The sequence below is a fragment of the Myotis brandtii genome, unplaced genomic scaffold, assembly GCF_000412655.1.
Source record: "Myotis brandtii unplaced genomic scaffold, ASM41265v1 scaffold190, whole genome shotgun sequence".
Taxonomy (NCBI): domain Eukaryota; kingdom Metazoa; phylum Chordata; class Mammalia; order Chiroptera; family Vespertilionidae; genus Myotis; species Myotis brandtii.
In genome coordinates, this window is record NW_005357076.1 from 3881222 (window position 1) to 3900148 (window position 18927).

The 18927-nt window shown below is 38.1% G+C and overlaps 1 protein-coding gene and 1 long non-coding RNA gene across 2 annotated transcripts in view; both read right to left on the bottom strand.

Annotated features, from left to right (window-relative positions):
• The window catches only part of LOC106725815, a 10612-nt gene extending 7615 nt beyond the window's left edge, over window positions 1-2997 (bottom strand). The window contains exons 1-2 of the long non-coding RNA XR_001361798.1: window positions 2715-2997; window positions 1507-1637 (exon numbers count right to left, since the gene is read on the bottom strand). This is a non-coding gene — a long non-coding RNA (uncharacterized LOC106725815). The remainder of the gene's footprint in view (window positions 1-1506; window positions 1638-2714) is intronic.
• ADK (adenosine kinase) overlaps window positions 1-18927 on the bottom strand; it is a 470150-nt gene that overhangs the window by 205492 nt on the left and 245731 nt on the right. The window lies entirely within an intron of this gene.

Sequence of the window (18927 nt, forward strand, 5' to 3'; positions counted from 1 at the left end):
GCCCCTGCCCGGGCCTAACCCCTCTGCCCTGCCCCCCGGCTCTTAGCTCCCCCCTGGGTTTCCGATCACTGTCAGTGCCAGGGGGTTTCTTCCGAGCTTTCCCTTTTGCCTCCCTGCATTGTGCCTACATATGCAAATTAACCGCCATCTTTTTTGGCAGTTAACCGCCATCTTGGCTGGTGATTAATTTGCATATCTTGCTAATTAGCCAATGAAAAGGGTAGCGGTCGTACGCCAATTACCATGTTTCTCTTTTATTAGTGTAGATATATAAAAGCCTAAGTGACCGAAAGACTGGTCAACCGATCGCTATGATGCACACTGACCACCAGGGGGGAGACGCTGAATGCAGGAGCTGCCCCCTGGTGGTCAGTGTGCTCTCGGCCCCTCCCCCCAGCCAACTTCCTGCGGCCCCAATCGGCCCTAATCGCCAGCCAGGCCGAGGGACCCCATACTGCACGAATTCGTGCACTGGGCCTCTACTATAGGATAATTGGGGAGGGCCACACTGAATCAGTTGGAAGGCCTTAAAACCATAGCCAAGGGTTCCCTGACCGAATAAATTCTATCTGTGGGAGATAGCTTTGGCCCATGCCTGTGGAGTTTGAGCCTGCTGGTGAGCTTCCCTTTCTGGTTTCATGCCCTCTGGTTTTTGGACTGCTTAGCCATTTTCCACAATGATGTAGGCCAATTCCTTGAAATCTCAATCTCTCTCTTAAACTCTTTCTTAATATCTCTCTGTCTCTGTCTCTATCTATCTCACTTATTGGTCTGCTTTTCTGGTTGAACCTAGACCAACACAATCTCATTATTTTAATTATATAATTATTATACCAATACATTTTCAAAGAATGTGTGCCTCTGCTTTATAATTAGACAAATGGACATTTTATCAATTATAGAAGTTAGTATATATTATTGTATGTGAGTATATAAAGTAAAGTGTATACACAAGTTTGAATTGGGGTGAATGTGATATCAGGTATAAACCTGAGTAGGGATTTTAACAACTCATGGCTTAAACTTCAGCTTTCAATTAAACTGGCCTAGTTCTAGAAAAAAACTGAAGAGGAGTTCTAAACAGTCTGTCAACATATACTTTGTTTTCTTTGTGAACAGAGCACTCACTAGGCATTGGGGCGTATCACAAGGAAAAAGAGGACATGGTTTTATGCAAAAGTTGCTTACTGTCCTGAGGCAAGGCAAAGGGCTGAGAAAGTATATAGAGGAGGTGGTGACATGTCATATTTATCATATGCCAGACATTACATATATGCTGCTCATTTAGCCTCCTAATATGATGAAGTAAACATTATTATTTCTATTTCCAGATAGGAAAAATGAGACATAGAGTTGTCCAAGGTCACATAGCTGATAGGTGACAGAATCAGAATTTGAACACAAGCTTATCTAACTGTAAAGCCCCCAACTTTTTCTTCTGCACTATAGATTTATAGAAGAAAATGATTCCTTAAAAGCACAGTGAATCATGTACTGAACACTTACCATGTATTAGAAAATTATATTAAGGTCTATGTTAGACCATTATATTTTTACATTTGCTATGTGTTAGACCACTAAATTAAGCACATTCATTCCTTCATTCATTCTTCAATCCTCACTGGAGTTCATGTTCACTAATTACAGAGAGAGGGGGAAGGAAAGAGGGAGAAAGAGAAACATCAATGTGAGAGAGAAACATTGATTCATTGTCTCCTGTATGCACCCTGACTGGGGATCAAACCCACAACCTAGTCATGTGCCTGACTGATAATCAAACCCACAACCAACTGAGCCATCTGGCCAGGGCTATTTAATTTTTTTTACTGACTTTTTACAGCCCTTCAAGGTAAGTACTATCATTAATTCCCATTTCATAGATGAGGGAACTAAGGCGGGAAATTGATACAGTAATAGGGTATTAGTCAAAGCTTAAGAATCACCTGAATTCAGCACCCTGCTATCTGGAGTAGTTTGTAGACAATCTACCCTCTTCTGAAGGGATGTTTAAGTAAATATACAAATAGAATAGATGCTAATTTAATAGTCAGCATGAACATAATAAAGAATGTTTGATAGAAATTATTATTGGAAGGATAGAAGATCTGATTTCAGAAAAGCATTAGAAAACAAAAACCCAAAGCTTCCTCAATGAAAATCAGTAAGTGAGGAAATGGGATGCTTTCATATATACTTTGGCTTACAAAATCAATATATAAATTAGAGCAAATGTAGTTAATGAAACAATTTTACAATTGTCTCTTCTATCCACCACACACAAACCCTGCCAAGTTCAAGTGGTTAGAATGAATAAGGAGATTATCAGTCTTGAATCAATATATAAGAAAAAGTTTAAGCCCTTTAAAGTACATAACATCCTTTTTAGCATTCACCTGACAGAATCTACTCCCAAATTTACTGGATTTTGGCTAACCTACTATTTAAATGTAATAAAAAATATGTTTAAGCTGTATGCTTCAATTAATTCAAAATTGCTATCAAAGTAACAAATCAAAACACTATATATATTCATTTATGTATTTATATTTAAATCACCCCTTTTTAAAAAAAGGTAGAAGTTTTAAAAATGATAGAAGTTCAATGAGTGAATTGCAATTCCTTAGAGAGGCGAGCAGTTATAACTCTTTCATTTATACTTGACATTTTCCATTACCCTTTCTTAGAATTCGCAGTAAACAATTACTTGCACTCACTTTATGATTTAGGTAAGGCTCAACAGCCACTTCCTCTAAATAAGGAAACCAAGGTTAAGAGAGGTTAAATGCTTCAGAGCAGATCAGAGGTGGAACTAGCTATACAACTGTGGGGTTCTCAGGAAATGATTTACTCTTTCCTTCAAGCAGGTGTAAACATACGAAGACACATGATATTATAGACATTCCAAGTAGCTTTTTTTACATTTCAACCAGTTTCTTTTACACAAAGGCATCTAAAAAGTATAGTATAAACATAAATAAATGTATAAAAGAACGGTATGAAAAGATGTTATAAGTAAATATAAGAATTATTAATACTATCAGCAGCACTTTATTTTTTACTTTATTAAGTAAAAATTATATAATTGCCATTTAGTTGTCATTTGGAAAACTCTTAATTTGAGGAATGAATAATAAAATGTAAGGTGTTAATAGAGAAATTAATTATAGATACATTAATGATATTCACACTTGTGATTAACTTGTTAATCACTAATTACTCAAGGGGTGGCAAGCTAAGGGCAGCTGATTTTAACAAAAGGTCTTTCAACAGAGGTTGTGCACAACATCCTTAAGTTTCATGTCAGAATAGGGAGAAAACATTTTTTGGAAAAATTTATGGGTAAGTGTGTAAAAACTAAATGTTCATCTAATGAATTAATTCTTTAGGAGAATATTGAACAAACTATTTACAACCCATTGTTTGCATTTATTTTTCTAAATTTGTGATTATAAGATTTAAAAAATAAATTCTACTAGGATGTTTATTCTCAATGTCTTCTTATACTTCTTTTCTAACCTATATCTTTAATCTTCTTTATGTGCCACTATAATCAGATGTTGTGAAAACTATTATACTGTCACAAGAAATGGATTTCGTGATTTCTGGTGGGAAATAAACCAGTCAGACAAATGAACCATTACAAGAAAAAAAATCATATTTTTTATGAAAAGTGATGGATCTAGATATTAATGACCATCACCCCTGAACTCACTGCTGGATGCTGAAGAAAAAGGATCTAAACCCTTAATTCTCTATTTAAATGGAATGGCTTCTTTTAGAGACCAAACCTCCTTTTTTTCATATTATAAATCATATGTTTATAGTACAGCCATAGGAGAGCTGTTGTCAGATGGAGAAGCTGCTTAGAGTATATTTCCTCCATCCCTTGCTACTTGTTTTAATAAATACTTCAAAATACTCCAGAAAGTGAGAACCATTTCTTTTTTAACAGGGAAGGCTAGAGAATAACTTAAAGATTTTACTCTTTAAAGGTTCATATCAGCTGTATGATCGGGATCAAACAGAAGATGAACAAGTCTACTAACTCCCAAGTATGCGATTATCACAAAACAGACAAATATGCCCATGAAAAGTGCAAAACCTCAGGCCAGGATTTATCCTCAGGAAAGAGACCTTTCTTCCTCCTCTTTCATTAAAGGTCCACCACTTTCTACCTAATTAATGCTTCAACTTGGCTACATGAAGTGTATGGAATATTGTAGGAAATTAAACAGCATTTGTACAAAGGGCTAATTTCTGTGGGTAAATATGTCTTAAGCTCTAAATAATTAAATTACAAATAAACTTTGGGCATATTGCTCATTTTGTTCACACTGGATGGACTGGCAAAGGACTGATGAAGTGCCAAAAAGATGATCATATTAATAGGTATTAAGTTGTATATGCCTGAAATGGAGAGGCAAGTGATAGGTGATCTATAACATTCTGATATAGATTCTTCCTCATTGGATTGCTGTTTGAGTTTCATCCTAAATACTGTAATGTATTTAACCAATAGGGACTACAGTGGAATGAATAAACTACCAAAACCAGTGTTTGATGAAAATAATAAGTAAAACAGCAATAATAATACTTTCACATTATATACATTTCTTCAAGGTGTCCCTCTATAAATCTGCCGTTAATACTACAAATAAATATATCAATTTCTTGGATACTTTGTTCTTAGGTGTGCAAAGTGGTCTATAAAGTCTAAAAGTTCTATAACACAATCTGATTTTTTAAATAACAGCTTTATTGAGATTGAATTCACACACCATACAGTGCACACATTTAAAGTGCACATGTCAGTGGTTTTTAGTACCGTATATTCAAAGATGTGCAATCATCACCATCATCAATATCATAATACTTTCCTAACCACCCAAAGAAACCTTGTACCCATCAGTACGCCTCGCAAAAAAAACAACAACACATTTCAGCCTTAGGCAACTACCACTGTAACTTCTGTCTCTGTGTATTAATTATTCTGGACTTTTCACATAAATGGTATTAGACAATATGTCACCCTTTGTAAATGGCTTCATTTGTTTATCATAATGTTTTCGAGGTTTATCCATCTGTAACATGTGTCAGTAGTCCATCCTCTTTATTGCTGAATAATACTCATTGTTTTGATATAATAAGCTTTATTTATCCATTTATCAGTTGATAGACATTTTAGTTGTTTCTACATTTTCGCTACTATAAATAATGCTGTTATTAACATTCATATACAAATTTTTGTATAGACACAGGCTTTCATTTCTTATATATATATATACCCAGGAGTGAAACTGCTGGGTCATACGGTAATTGTGCTCAGCCTTTTGAGTAGCTGCTAACATTCCCATCAGCATGCATGCGGGTTTTACTTTATCCACATCCTTGTCAATACTTGTTATCTCTCTTTTGATTATAGCCATCCTAGTGAGTGTGAAGTTGAATTTCATTGTGGTTTTGATTTGCATTTCTCTGATGGCTAATGATGTTGAGCATTTTTTCAAGTGCTTATTAACACCTTTGTTTTGTGTATATGTGTATGTAAGCATTTTCAGAAAGTGGATATAAGGTCATGAGTTTTAAAGCTATAAGATTAACTGTGATGAAATTACTGTTAACTTGTTAACTTTGACATCTTAGCTGAGGAAAACCTCACAATGCTAAGCACTTATCACTCTAATTTATATTGGAATAGATCTTATTCTTCCTAGAAGATTGGCATTTCAATAAAGACAGCACCCATGTTTTCTTTAGATTTGTACCTGTCACATTAATTAATAGGCTACACACATTAGACACGCTAAATGAATGATAGTTAAATTAATAAATTTAACATCTGATATCATATTACCTTCACACATCTCCCTCTCAGATAGATTGGACAGATTGTATTCAACCTTCTTTTGAAAAATGATGATCATATACAACTATGCTTTGAATTAGTAAAACCATTACAAAACTCCAGGTTTCCTTAATTCTAAATTTAGTAATCAGTATGCCTTTGCTTAGGCCAGATATTTTTAAAGTTCGGATGATCTAAGTTTTAAAATATTCCTATCTATAATAATGCAATGTCTTTGCTTTGGTATATGAACATGAATAGGTAGTTCAATTATGTTAAACAAAGTGAACATGAAACTAGATATCCTATCATTAGGATATGGTAAAGCTTAATTAATTTTCTCATTAATTGTGAAGTATGTGGTTAATGGAGTTTTTATTTCTCTTAAATATAAGAGACAAACTGGAGAATGAATGTTTACTGGATGAACCCATAATGAGGGCCTGAGTTCCAGTCCCAAATCTATCACTTGAGTTAGGTGACATTTAGCAAATTATTTAACGTCTTTGAGCTTTAGTTTCCGCATTTTTCTTTTAAAAAAAAAATATTTTATTGCTTTTTTAAAGAGAGGAAGGGAGAGGGATAGAGTTAGAAACATCAATGAGAGAGAAGGATCGATCAGCTGCCTCCTGCACACCCCCCACTGGGGATGATGTGCCCGCCAAGGTACATGCCCCTGACCAGAATCGAACCTGGGACCCTTCAGTCCCCAGGCCGACGCTCTATCCAGGGAGACAAACCGGCTAGGGCAGTTTCCGCATTTTTCAACATGATTGGATAACAAAATTTAACTCAAAGGCATATTGATGGGAATAAATATGCAATGTATTCGCATGCATTAAAATTTTATTACTTAAGGAAACATTGTTAACACATTGCGGACCAGTAGTTTTATTGCTAGCTTTACCCAGTGGCCAGATAAGTGACTGGCCACAAGCCTTAGAACAGAAAATACGAGAATTCTCGTGATCCGCCCACAATGTGTATGTCCAATGTGCATCAATTTTCAAATAAAAAAATTCTTTAACCTATACCAAGCTACTAGGATTAATCTCAATGTCTTAGCTTGGTGGGGAACTAGGTGACAGAGATGGGAAAAAGATGATGTGTATCTTTTGAATTACATATTATCTATATATATATATATAAAACCCTAATATGCAAATAGACTGAACGGCGGAACAACCGAACAACCGGTCACTATGACGTGCGCTGACCACCAGGGGGTGTGCGCGGAACATGGCAGGCATCAGCAGCAGGCGGCAGAGCGTGGAACATGGCAGGCTAGGCAGCGGTGGGATGGTGGAGCAGGTGAGTGGAGGCGCCAGAAGCTGTCATTGGGGCGAGCCTCTGGTGGTTACTGAAAATTCTTTGCTCCCACATGCCACAGTCCCACCTGATGCTCGCACCTGCTGCCAGTGCCAGCCCTACTTGCACCCGCTGCCAGTGCCGGAGCTGCTGCTCACACCCACTGCCAGCACCCGGTACTGGTCCCAATCGCTCGGTGCTGTGGGTGTGAGCGGCGGCTGCTGGCCCTGGTCGCCCCTGAGGGCTTCTCCACCTCACCGTGCTCCTGAGGGGCAATCGGGGCAGCAGCCACCACTCGCACCCGCTGCTGGCACCGGCCCCAATCGCTCCGCGCTGTCAGCGCGTGGGAGCAGTAGTGGCAGGAGCGATGCTGCCAGCAGACAGGGGACCGGGGGCTGCGGTGGGAGGGGCCAGGTGGGGGCACGGAGGATAGGCCGAGACCCACCCCTGTGCCAACTGCAGCCTCGTGGCCCACAGTTATTTTCAAGGTGCACGAATTCATGCACTGGGCCCCTAGTTTGTACATATTATTATATTCAAAATAAGTCTACAAAAAAGCCCAAATAACTTTGATATTTGACTATTAAAAGAAATATATGTTATGATAAAATTATTTTTATATTATAAGTGGACAGAAGAGTTAATATGATCTAATAACATAAAAGTATTAATACCAAATATATATGCTTACATGAAAGCAAATGTGTTATTTCAATTTTGGACATTAATTGGAAATTAAACATAAAATGGTTTAACATTAGTGATTTAATTTTATGTGATGACCCTATTATGTTTATTTGACTCAGTGTCTATTACACATTTTATAAATATGAAACCGTTATTTGCTGACTTAAGTAAACATTTTCAATATTAAGGCGAACTCTCTTTTGGAAGCCAAGATAGATTATAATCCATTAATATATCTTTCAACAAAAAGAATGAAATCTTCCATTGGTTAGGCTGATAAACTCTTTCGTGTCAAAACTAAGCCTCTTTATCATGATAACCCAGAATAATGGTCGGCTGCTCTAGGCATTTTATCTACTTTACAGATGAAAAATCAGCTCTACTTTCATGGAATTAGATTAATGCCATAACAGGAAATACTTCTGGGGCTGAACTTGCTTCATGCCTTCAAAGCTGCCTGTAAATTTAAAGTACTTCCTGAACTCAAAAGATAAGACAGGAGAAGTAAAAAGGAAAAACAGTACAGTGACCCCTTTACTGAAGGAAAATATTGCTTCCTGAAAAAGCTGTTGAAAGCTACTTGGTAAGGGCATTATGCTCTAGAAAGCCTACGGCAAGTCTGTTTTAGTTGAACATGGGGATTTTGTTCATATATCAGACAGTTACTATAAATCTGTTCTTTCTATAATCCCTTTTGATACACTTTCTTTAAGTCATTTTGGTGAAAGCTAAAGTAATAACTTTCTCAGCTTTTAGTACATACAAATTGCTCATTATTTTACATATAACATTTTATAAAGGATTACAGTTTAACACATTTGGAAAAATGCTGACCCCAAGGTCTAGAATTAAATTTTGGTTCAGAATGTGTACCAAGGCAGCAAATCCAGTTTACATCCAATTGGGTAGTCAGACATAACATCCGCCCCCCCCCCCAACTTTTTTTTAAATGAGGCAATATTTGGAATATATAAAAGTTTTTCAAAAGGTGATCATGATATGAAGATGACAATTTTTATACAGGAGACACATAATGAGGGGCAAAAGAAAGCACACTGGCTACAGATCTGCATTTGAACATGTTCACATGAAATTGAAGATAAAGCCAATAAAATATAATCATTATATGATCTAAAAGAGAAAGGGGAAATGAGGAAATAGGCCCACTAAGAACACAACAAAGAAAATCAAGGGAAATACAACATCTATCAATTTATATATACCTGGCTATTTACAATGTGACCAGCACTGTGGAGGATACAAAAAAGAAGTCGATTCTACAGATGCATAACTGAGCATTCATTAAATACTAGGCACTATGCTAATTGCTAGAGATAATATGGTTTTAAGACAGGCAAGGACTTTCTCATCTAGCTAGCATTCTAGGAGGAATTAGAAGAGATAATTAAGGCAACAAGCATGATTATATGAGAGCTTGGGAGTGGGCTAAAGGTATACAATGAGACTAGCTCATGGAAAAGCAAGAGAAGCTATTTTAGATAGGTGACCAGAAAGTCTTACTTGAAGTTTGGACTTTATTCTAGGAGCAACTGGCAGTTTTGCAAGGAATTTAAACACCAAAGTACTGCATGCCGACTTGCATTTTAAAAAGGTCACTCCTGAGAGGAGGGTCAAGATGGCAGCGTATGTAAATGCCACACTCACCTCCTCCCACAACCACCTCAAAATTATAACTAAACTACATTCAGAATAACCAGCATTCAGAACCACCTGTAATCTGGCTGAATGGAAATCCTACTAGAGCAGTGGTCGGCAAACCGCAGCTCACGAGCCACATGCGGCTCTTTGGCCCCTTGAGTGTGGCTTTTCCACAAAATACTGGCTCTTCCACAAAATACCAACTTCTGCGCATGGGCCACGAAGTTTCAATCGCACTGTACGTGCACGCCCGCAAGTGGGTATTTTGTGGAAGAGCCACACTCAAGGGGCCAAAGAGCCGCATGTGGCTCGAGAGCCTCAGTTTGCCCACCACGGTCCTAGAGAATTAAAGAAGAAAGTACACTGAAACTGGTAGGAGGGGTGAAGACTCGGTTGTAACCGGGAGGGATATCTTGGCTGCAGAGGTCCCCCATGAGAAGGGGTCGCAGCCCCACACCAGACCCCTCAGCCCAGGGTTCCAGTGCCAGCAAGAGAAGTCCCCATAACTTCGGGCTGTAAAAACCAGTGGGGATAGTGGCTGAGTGACAAGGAGGCTTTTGGAATCCCAGGCAGTTCCTCTTATAGGGCCCATGCATAGACTTACACAGACGCATTCCCTCTGAGCTGTAGCACTGGGGCAGCAGCTTGAAATGATCCAGGGACACACAGGGAGGAACTGAATTATCTGGTATCAGAGCAAGAACTGGGGGGAAGCTGTCTCGCAGGCAGAAGCCCTGGCCGAGATCACTGTTCTTTTACTGAGACCTCCCCAAAAAGCCCACAGGTAGGCACCATATCTGAGTCTCAATCAACCTGGTCCACACAGTTCATCCTGCCCTGGTGATTCCCTGAGACCCCACCCCACCTGATTTGCAGCCCCACCCAAACTGTTTCCAGTTGTTTTTCCATATGAATGGCCTGTCCTGGCTCTGGCTCCAGACTTTCCTAAAATCTCTCAAACAAGCAATAACTAGCCTCAGCATGCCCCATACCACTTGATAAATGGCTCCAGGTATGGTAGCAGCAGCAGCCTACCTTGGTTAACAGCTGGGCCTCTCCTGGGCACCTCTAAACACAATACAAATAGCCGCCATCTATAAATTGCTCTGTAGCCAGGCAGGGCACAGGCAGTAGCTGACTTTGCACCTCCTGGGAAGCCACAGAGTTAGTGCACCTGGCAGTCAGCTTCAGACCACGCCAGTTTACAACCTGACCACTGCCACACTCAAGGGGCGTACTTGGTGAGCACCAAAGTCCCACTGAAGCAAGTCCTGCTCTATAGGGACATCTCCTGCACAGCATCTCTTCCACTGTAGTCTGGTCTTCACAGTTGATTGGCCTGGGACCATGGTCGGCAAACTGCGGCTCGCGAGCCACATGCGGCTCTTTGGCCCCTTGAGTGTGGCTCTTCCTAAGCCTTAGGAGTACCCTAATTAAGTTAATAACAATGTACCTACCTATATAGTTTAAGTTTAAAAAATTTGGCTCTCAAAAGAAATTTCAATCGTTGTACTGTTGATATTTGGCTCTGTTGACTAATGAGTTTACTGACCACTGGCCTGGGAGAATCAATCTCTCCCAGTGATGGCAAGAGCAATCAAGGCTCAACTAACAATAGGGCAATAAACACAGCCCACACAGGGGGCACACCTAGAGTGCCCAGTTTAGGTGACTGGGGAGGCTGAGCCACTGGACCCTACAGAAAGGCCTACTACACAAGGCCATTCTACCAATTCCAGGAGACATAGCAGCTCTACCTAATACAGAGAAATAAACACAGGGAAGCAGCCAAATTGCAGAGATAAAGAAACAGGTCTCAAATGAAAGAAAAGAAGAAATCTCCAGAAAAATAATAAAATGAAATGGAAGCAAGCAAACTACCAAATACAGAGCTCAAAACAATGGTTATAAAGATGCACAAGAAACTTAATGAGAACTTCCAGAAACTTAGTGAAAACTTCAAGGAACATATTGAGAACTTCAAGGAACTTAGTGAGAACACCAACATAAAAAAGGACCAGTCAGGAATGAAGGATACATTAACTGAAACGAAGAACTTACAGAGAATCAACAGTACACAATACTGAGAATCAAATTAGCAATTTGTAATATGAGCAAGCAAAAAACACCCAATCAGAACAGCAAAAAGAAAAATAAGACCAAAAAAAAATATGAAGACAGTGAAAGGAGCCTCTGGGACAACTTCAAGAGTACCAACATTCACATCATGATGGTGCCAGAAGAAGAGGGAGCAAGAAATTGAAAACCTATTTAAAAAAATGATAGAAAGCTTCCCATACTTGGTGAAAGAAATAGACATACAAGTTCAGGAAGTACAGAGAATCCCAAACAAAATGAACTCAAAGAGGACCACACCAAGACATATCATAATTAAAATGCCAAATGTTAAAGACAGAGAGAATAATAAAAGCAGCAAGAGAAAAGCAATTAGTTACCTACAAGGGAGTGCCCATACCACTGTCAGCTGATTTCTCAATAGAAACTTTGCAGGCCAGAAGGAAGTGGCAAGAAATATTCAAAGTGACAACAAGCAGGTACCTACAACTAAGATTACTCTACCCAGCAAAACTATCATTTACAATTGAAGGTCAGATGAAGAGCTTTCCAGAGAAGAAAAAGCTAAAGGAGTTCAACACTACCAAACCAGTATTACATGAAATATTAAAGGGCCTTCTTTAAGAAGAAAAAAGATAAAAATATCGACAATAAAATGACAATAAATACTATCAACAATTGAATCTAAAAATAAAAACAAACAAGGAATCTAATGAACAAAATGAACTGATGAATGAAACAGAACCAGAGGCATGGAAACATGGAACAGGCTGATGAATTTCACAGGGAACCGGGGAGGGGCGAACCCTAAGAGATTAATCAAAGAACTTATATGCATCTATATATACCCATGGACACAGACAATAGGGTGGTGAAGGCCAGGGATGGGGCGGGATCTGGGTGGAAGGGGGCTAAAGGTGGACATGTGTAATATGCTCAACAATAAATATTTTTTAAAAAGAAAATAAAAAGGTCACCCCTGCCCTAGCTGGTGTGTCTCAATGCTTAGAGTGTCAGCCTGCACATTGGAGGTTCATGTGTTTAATTCCCAGTCAAGGGCACGTATCTGGGTTGCAGGTCTAATCCTTGCCCCCAGTTGGGGCATGTGTGGGAGGCAACTAATCAATGTGTCTCTGTCACATTGATGTTTTTCTCTCAATCTTTCTCTCTCCTCTGTCTCTCTCCTCCTCCCCTCACCCTTCCACTCTCTCTCAAATGAAAAAAATATCCTCACTCCTCAGGTGAGAATTACAGGAAAAAAAAAAAGGTCACTATGATTATTCTGGTGAGAATGGCTTGGGAAGAGTTAAAAAGTAAGGAGACAAGTTATTGCAGTAGGCCAGGAGTAAATAAATAATGTCTTAACATAAGCTCTTGCCAGTATGACTTAGTTGGTTGGAGCATTGTCCTGTGCACTAAAGGGTCGTGGGTTTGATTCCTAGTCACCAGTTTGCGGGTTTGATTCCTGGTCTGGGTGCATGCAGGAGGGAACAGATCAATGTTTCTCTCTCACATCAATATTTCTCTCTCTTCCTCTCTTTCTCTAAAATATATGAAAACATAGCCTTGGTGAGGATTAAAATAATAATCTATCTATATAAAAGCCTAAGTGACCAAATGACCGATCACTATGACACGCACTGACCGCCAGGGGGCAGGCACTCAACGCAGGAGCTGCCCCCTAGTGGTCAGTGCGCTCCCACAGCGGGAGCACCGCTTAGCTGACCAACGGGTGGCAGACGCCGAGCTCACAGCTGGCAAGCGCAGCTGCGGCAGCATGAGCCTCTTCCACCTTCGCGGCAGCGCTAAGCAGTGGAGGCAGGCACAGTGGGCCAGGATGAGTGGAAGTGGCGCGAGCACAGGCTCCCCCTGGCTGCCTGCCACTTCGAACACTACTATATCCCTCAGGGGATGTTGGACTGCTGGTTTCAGCTGATCTGAGGGGTCCCAGATTGCTAGAGGGCACACACCAGCTGATGGACCCCATTGGTGCACAAATCCGTACACTGGGCCTTCTAATAATAATAATCTTAAGTAGAATTTTAATTGCTTATAAATTAAGAATAAATGGATTCCAGATATACTGTAAAGCTAGAGACTTCCTGAAGGAAAAGGAATAATCAAGGATGACTCCTAGAATTTGGCCAGAGATTCCTGAGCCAAACCCTACAGCGATGCCATATACACAGATGTGTTAGACATGAGGGAGAAATAGGGTCGACAATGTACATCAAGGCATCTGTGTGCATATAATCAAGTAACCAGTTGAACATTACATTTGAAGATCAGAAAAGATGTGTACTATAAAAGTACATTTGGAAATCATCACCCTATGAATAATTTTTATAGCCACGATTACGGCTAAGATCAACTATGACAATAATGAATGAATAAATGAGAAAATTCAGAATGTATCAAACTTTTAAATTTATTGGTCCATATTTCTTCCTAGAATTATTTACTGAGTAAACATTTTTTTCATTTCTAATAATGCTAGTATGTCTTTTTTTTTTTACTTGATGAATCTTACAAGCACTTTGTTTATTTCCTTAATCTTTTTAAAAAGCAAAATTTTATATTTCAATCTCTCATTTTCTATTTCATTAGTTCCTGTACTTATCTTTATCATTTCTCTTCTTTCATTTGATTCTTAATGGATGCTTTAAGATTTTCTATATTAAAAATTTTAACTGCAAATATACTGTTTTGGTCCAGTTAGGCTGCTATAACAAAAATACCATAGACTGGGTGATTTGTAAACAACAGGAATTTATTTCTCACAGTTCTGGAGTCTGGGAAGACCAAGATCAAGTGTTTGGTGAGGGCCCACTTCCGGTTTCAGAGATGCCCATCTTTCCCTGTGTCCTTATGTTGTAGAAGGGACAAGTAATCTCTCTGGAGACTCTTTTTTAGGAGCACAAATCCCACTTGTGAGAGTTCTACTCTCAAGACCTAATCACCTACCAAAGGTCTTACTCCAAATACCAAAACATTAAGGATTAGAATTCAACATATGAATTTGTTGAATTCTAATTCAACAAATTAGGGACACAGTCGACAGCAGATAGACTTTTACTTATCAGTTTTACGTCTTCCTTTTTAATCTAGATGCCTTTTATTTTTCTTGGTTAATTTCTATGGTTAGAACCTCTAGTACAATGTAGAATAGAAATTGCTTAGCTCTACATCCAAAATATATCTTCCATTTTTTCCCCTAAAAATTTATAGTGTGCACTTTATTTTACATTTAATTCTGTGATCCCTTTTGATTTGATTTTTGTATGAGGTATGGGATTTAAGTCAGAGTTCATTTTTTGACTCATGGATGTCCAATTCCTGAAGCAACATTTTGAAAATGATATCCTTCCTCCACTGAAATGTTTTGTACCTCTTGCACAAATCAGTTGAATCTATTTGCAAAAGTCAGTAAACTATAACTTTTAGTTAATTTCTCATTGGTTGTCCTAAGGTGTACAATATACATCTAATCTATAATAATCTACTTCAGATTCACATAAAGTTAATTCCAGCAAAATATGTAAATGTTATTCCTATACAGCTCTAGTGCCTCCTCCCTCTTGTTCTATTATTATACATATCGGGTCTATATGTATGTTACAAACCCAGCAATACATTTTTATATGGACTATGTTAACTAATTTTATGTCTTTTAGAGAATAGAGAGGAAATATATATTTATAGAATTTGTTATATTAACCTTATTATTTAACACTAGAAACCCGGTGCATGGAATTTGTGCACTGGGGGGTGGGGTGGGGGACGGGGAATGTCCCTCAACCTGGCCTGTGCCCTCTCACAGTCCGGGGATGTACTTCTTGTAAGGCAGATCTGTTAGCAAAAAATTATCTTGGATTTGTTTGTCTAGGAAAATATTTCACCTTCAATTTTGAGATATTTCTGTTGGACAGAAGATTATTTGTTAATTTTTTTTTCTTTCAGCACTTTAAATGTGTCATCCCACTGCCTTCTGATCTCCATTGATTCTGATGAGAAATCAGCAAAAAATCTTATTGGTGCTCCCTATTACGTAATGACTTTTTTTTTCCTTGCTGCTTTCACGATGTCTTTCTACATTTTGACTTTATATGTTTTTGCATTTATCCCAGTTAGCATTCTGTGAGATTATGAGATGTGTAGATTAATGTATTTCATTACTTTGGGAAGTTTTCAACCATTATTTCTTCGAATATCTTTTCTGTCTTTATTTTCAGACATGATAATTATAGTGCAGAACAAGGCATCAAAATATTTCAATTTTCTTAACTATGTGATTAGGAATAAGATGCTTCACTCTTTTTGTCTCACTCTCTTACATGGATTAATTATACTTCACCTAGCTCACTGGATTCCTGTGAGGACCAAATTACACGCTATCTAGTAAAAACGACACACAAAATATTAAGCAAAACTTTCCCCCCCCAAGGATAAAGCCTTTATCTATATGCCTTTGATCTCATTCCTTCCATTAGTTATCATTTTTCATACTGCATCATCAGACTCTTCTGTTCTATCATATATTCTTCAGCCAATATATTAACTCAAATTTCTTATGTCTTTAAACAAACCTTCTCTCTCACCCAACCCTCTTATTATTATTGATTTCAGAGAGGAAGGGAGAGGGACAGAGAGAGATAGAAACAGGAATTGAACCATGACCTCCTGGTTCATAGGCTGACACTCAAGCACTGAGCCATGCCAGCCAGGCCCAACACTCTTTAACTTCTATGTAATCTGCCTACTATCACCATCTCTTTGGTATAGAGCTTCTTAAATTCTCTGTCATGAAGGACAAGTTGGTTGTTTTAACTCAGTTCAACATGGACCCATATACAGTACTATTTTTCCAAGACTTGTTTACAAATTGTACCACAAGAAATTCACCACAGATATTTCCCAACATTTGAAATTGTCTATTCCCTGTTCAAAGAGGAAGCAATGTCAACTTGATAAAAAGTTTCTAAATACTTACTCTAGATTTCAGTATTTAAGTCATTGAAGACTGGGATCAAATGTTTCCCAGACCACATTTTGCTGTAGTGTTTTGTTGTTTTAACTGTCACAGGTGATATATCCAAGTCTATTAGCTGGTTCACTTAGTGATGCACTCTTACCTTTCAGAACCATCCTCTATCTCCTCTCTTGATTTTAATTTCTTCCTCCACCATTTAGGAAGCATTCCCCCAAATGCTGCTTTTGGAATTCTTTGTATGTTCTTTCTCCTTGGTAATCTCAATGCTCTAGAAGCTTTACCAAACCCATCATATGCTGACTTCCAAATCTGTACCTTTAGCTCTGACTCACTTCCCAAGAACTCTAATTGCATTTTAGATCACCTGTGGGTATCTCAGTTGCATTTCTATTTCAACATGTCCTAAATCAAACTCATTGTGTACCTAGACAATTATTTCTTCCTCTGGAAATGGAGCCTTGATTTTCTCAAGTCATCCAAGATGGTAACCTCTAACTTGTTTTACTCTGCCACACACTTTCCTTTCCGAAGACTCGTATATTCCTCTCCTGATTTCTTACTGGTTTCTTGGTTAAGGTTCTCTTACCTTGACCTAGACTAAATTAACACTTTCCTAATTAATGTCCCTGTAACTAATCTCTCTCACCCTAGGCCAGCACATTTTTTATCATATTACTTTTCTATCTACTCAAAAACTGTCAGTAATACTTCATTGCTTTAGCACTCCATGACATAGTATCCATTTCAAATTTTACAGCTAACTTATACTATACTAATCAATTTTGACAAGTCAACAGTTACCTAAACATGCCTAGCAACTGTAAACATCAATAAAGTTATTGAATGACTAACTTAAATGATTAAGATATTTTGATTCAAAATAATTTTAAAAATAGTCACTTCCTATACTGTTTATATGATTATGCTTTTATATTACTATTTTTCTTTTACTAAAAACCATTCCATAACCAATGCTATTTTCACATGTCTAATAATATTGCTGCCGGTTTTACTCTTGGATGAACTACATTCTAACCTCCTGCTGTTACTGAGAAATGCATTAAAGCAGGTCACGTGGTTTTTCTCATGTCAACAAATGATGGCTCAATTAGGCAGATAAGTATCTACAGCCCTCAGCAGAATTTTTCAGTCCATTCTCAGCAGTTTAGAAAAGCACTCTGGTTAGCATTAGAGCTAAGGAAAGGAACACTTATAATTCTTTAAGCATTTAATTAAATTTTTTAATTCAAGACTGGCTATTGAATGTTTTCAAACACAAACAGTGTGGAAGTAGACTTTCATCATGAATGAGCACTCTAAAATCTGATGTGTATGTAAATTTCTTAATGAAATGAGATTATGACATTTCTGATGCACTGTTTGCAGTAATAAACTCTTACAAATGATCCATTTTGCTAATTTTCTCATCAGCAGAATTAATCTATGTCAGGCTGCTAATTAATGGGCAGAGTGTGCTTGCATTGAACCAAAGGAGTTCCAACTGAAAGATACATGGAGCTATTGCTGAGTCACCTTATAGAAAAAAAATGTCAGGAATGCAGAGTATAAAAGAGAAACAGGGCCCTGGCCCAGTTAGAGCATCGTCCCACTATGTCAAGGTTGCAGGTTTAATCCCTGGACAGGGTACATACAAGGAACAACCAATGAATGCATAAACAAGTGGGACAACAAATTGATATCTCTCTCTCTCTTTTCCCCTCCCTCTTTCTCTCTCCGTCCCCCCGCCCCCGCCTCGTTAAAAAAATCAATTTAAAAAGAGAGACAACCAGCTGAAAAGGTCCCAGAGTAGTCAAATGTCTAAATATTTAGAACTCAATTTATTTACTCTTTTCTTCTAAAAATGCTACCTAATTAGATTTTCACACCCTAAAAAAATTAGAAATAATAAGAAAACAAGGAGTTTAAAAATGATACATTTACATATCCAGAAGTGATAAAATTATTACAAACTATCTATATGCACTCAAAAATACACAGCAGTTTCAAGCCACTTAAAATAAAAGCAAATAAATGTACCATAGACTAGACCAGTGGTCAGCAAACTCATTAGTCAACAGAGCCAAATATCAACAGTACAATGATTGAAATTTCTTTTGAGAGCCAAATTTTTTAAACTTAAACTATATAGGTAGGTATATTGTTATTAACTTAATTAGGGTACTCCTAAGCTGGCCTTTGCTAAAAACGTCCTCAATCTGATTGAGGAATGTTTGCTGAGGTTGACCCCTTCCAACTCTCCCATCCACACTCGTCTTGTATACTTGTTTCGTCTATCTCCTTTCGTTCATCCTCTCTATATGTCCAAACCATCTCAACATACCTTTCTCAATCCTCGACACTA